The sequence below is a fragment of the Solanum lycopersicum genome, chromosome 11 (assembly GCF_036512215.1).
Source record: "Solanum lycopersicum chromosome 11, SLM_r2.1".
NCBI classification, from domain to species: Eukaryota; Viridiplantae; Streptophyta; class Magnoliopsida; order Solanales; family Solanaceae; genus Solanum; species Solanum lycopersicum.
The window spans coordinates 31,533,674-31,537,445 of NC_090810.1; positions in this window are offsets into that span (position 1 = coordinate 31,533,674).

Genomic DNA, 3,772 nt, shown 5'->3' on the forward strand with positions numbered 1-3,772 from the left:
TAGATTTAAGCTAACATTAGATTTATCATACATAGACAGATTGGATGCACTAAGTCAAAACATCAGTGCATTTAACCGAGATGAAATTGAACAAATATGGAGTTGCTTCGGCAATTTGGAATTAATACTATATCCCAAGGACCAAGAAGCTCCAATTCATTCAAATAACAAACTCATAATATCATGTAACACAGATGCAAAAGAAAAATGTGTAAATAACTATATACCTTGATTCATATACTTAACACAAAGAGCATGCAGGAAACAATGGTGGAATGCTGGGTAAAACCAAAGAACCAAAGCTGGGATATGAAAAGGGGACAGAAGATGACTCAAGTTGTGAGACAAATCCATTTTTGACAAAAAAAAATACTATACAAGTTGAACGTAGGGTACATAGTTACAAAATTTCAAGAAGAATCTGAAGACAGTTGAAACACAGAACCATATCAGTAAATCAATTAATGACAGGACGATCATGCTTCAATTTGACAAAACTAGATTAGATGCTCAACGCACAACTACTAAGACTACAATCAGCTTAACATTAGATATAAAGAAGAGGAGAAACAATAAAAGGGATGATAACAGGGAGAAAACGAGAGAAAACTGAACTTCAAACAAACCATAGAAACACTACCAAAATTTTAGATAGGGAAAGTTGAGAAGAGATTTGATTGAACAATCTGTGAATGAACCTAAAACAAGGAAAAATAGAGAACAAAATAGAAACAAAATCAGTGAATCAAATAATTTAAACATGCCATCATTTATCACTCTTTGAAATGAAGCCAAATGCAAGAAATTCAAGACAAAGTGAATTGTTAACAGAGAACTATCAGGTGAAGGAGAATAAAATATTGCATCATGTCAATAGATTATATTCTAAACAGCAGCTAGCAACCAATCAAACACAAATATGACCATAGGCTTCCCAAATGGCAAAATCCACTGTAAAACAAAGGAAAGGTGGAAAAAGAGACGTCAAAATGATTGAAACAATAGTTGCAGATTTAAGATAGTAAGTATAAATCGCTAAATGAAATTCGAAATATTGATATTTTGCCTCATTTTTTCAGCCTATGGTGAAAGAATAATAAGAACGACATATAAGACTAACCCCACATTAGATTCATAACGATCAGAAGAAAAAACAAACAAGAGCAACAACATGACAACCAAGCTAAAAGAGAAACTGGAGGTAGAAGGAAAACCGTACATAGGACATAACGACAACTCGAACTAACTAATTTTATTTGTTCTTAATGTGAAAAAATAGTGTAATATAAGCCAATGGAAGTCAAAATCACCCACAGAATATGATTTCAAACTTCACGACTAAAATGTTACTTTCACATTAGATTTAAACAGAGAAAATTAAGCTTGGGACCAAGGAGAAACATCAAACCTTCAAAGGAAATTAACACAAACATCAACATAGACTAACATACAAACTCATTACTGATTTGCACTAATTTGCAGCTAACAGTGAGTCACAAAAAACATTCCAAAACACTAACATATAAGCAGCCCACACAGTTGAGAAATAATATGCTAACAACAATGTATATTTGAAGCGACTTGAGCATTCAAAGAATGAGAAATCATTATGAGAAAGTAGCGGAATATGACATCGCTTCACCTAGCTCTAGACTTGAATAGAAGGAAGCTAGTGCATATTTTCACGATTTTATATTAGGAGGAGAGATCTGTGTAGGCCACTGAACATCACAATGAACTTAGCACAAATTTTTATCCAAATTGATCACACATTTAAGTTAACAATCTCAAACTTTTTAGATTTCATTTTCTCCGACTTTGGAGAAAGAACAGAGGAAAGCAAGCATCTAATACTACACGACACCGCCAGTTCCCTACAGCCAAAGAAACTTAAGACGAACAGAACATTTTGTCGGCTATGCAAAAGGATGACTGAAAAAGAAGGAAACCATAGCTATTGATAAGATTCACGAACTTAACCATTTTTAATTATATATAACCATATCTTTCATTAAGATTTCAGAGACAGATCATGAATGGGAACTATCAAATCAGCTAATTCATAATTAGCTCATGTAACATTCATCCAAACTCAACCAAATTAACAAACTAAATTCGACGTGAAGAGAAAGTACCTTCGTTGGGGCAGCGACCTAAGACTTGGACGAGCTATTCCTCCACCATAAGACTTCAATGCAAATGTTTGACCAATAACCCGCAACGAATGGAGTGAAACAAGAAAGTAGAGGATCTTTACTGTATGTTCTATGAAGGATTATAGCTATTTGAGTTTTCTATCTATTTTGTTCAAGGAAAATCTGAGCCAAATAATCTCCAATAAATTTTCTTTTTTTCAAAAAAAAATCATTCACAGTGAACAGGAAAAGATATTATATATGGGAGAATTAGGGTTTCAAAAATGAGGGGAAAAGGGTAGAGACGGGTTTGAACCAAGAATAAATTTCTAAAATTCAAGCCTGCTTACAAAAGCTTAAAGAAAATCCTTCTCTTGTATAAGTTCTCATTCAAATCCCGCAAAATCCGGTCAAGGCATGGGCTTGGAGGGCTTGGATACTTTCCAATCTTCCTTCCTTAACGACATGTCATCATCTCGTGCTTCCAGGATGAAATCGCGTGCCTCCATTACTGTTGAAAATCATACGAGTGAGGGAGACGTTTAGAGAAGACGACAAAAGGTCGAGCAGTTGTACGCAAAGGGAGACGTTTAGAGAACTCGTTTTGTTGTCGTGTTTACTGCTGATGCGCTGAGTATTCCATTTGCACTTCGATGTTTGCTAGGAATATTCACGCTAAAGAGGGGAAAATGGCGGGTCGGGTAAAAAAGAGATTGGGAAAACGGGTTGGGCAGAATTTTGGGCCTGTGACTTGGGCTGGGTCAGGGCAAACGAAGTGAGCTGCTGGGACTTGGGCCTGGGATGATTTGAGGAGGAGAATGGAATGGGAGTGGGCTGAATTCCTCTGACACTTTGTGATGGGTTTTTTATGCTGCAGAAAAAGAAAGCCCTCACATTTGTTCTTTTAAGATGAGTTTTGAAAGGGGATTGATTAAAAAAGACCCAACAAAGTTGGCTATAAATACATAAAGCGAATAAATGTAAACTAATCAACGAGCTTCCTAATCTTGATGCCATAAAATATTTAGACATAAGATAAATAATTTAAAATATAAATTGTCATATAACTAAACTAATTAATCAAATTTCAAGTAAAACTAATATATATATATATATATATATATATATATATATATATATATATATATATATATATATATATATATATATATATATATATATATATGCATGTATGTATTATTAGGAATTCCCAAAGTGACAAAATTGTATGAATATAACTTGAATATATATTTGAATGTCGTGAAATATTAATTATTTAAAATTGTTTGGAACTTAAGAAGATCGTGAATTAATTTATACTGGGGAGGGTCGAATTTGGGGGTCAACAATTGTCCCTCATTTTACTTGAATTGATGCAAGAAATTCGAGGAAAATAAAATTGACCGACTCAATTTTGACCGACCATGCCGCTCGTCTTTGGGAAAGGGACTTAGTATGGACTTTGGGAGTTATGGCCAAACCCAGAAAAGGATTTCCAACATATGTCAGGCTATATGAGAATTAAGATAACTTGTAATTCGATAAGTTTTGTTCAATGCACGATTCTTAAAAAACAAATTTAGAAGCTACCTCGATACCGAATTATGAAGGGACCAAAATTCTTGAGAATAAGATTC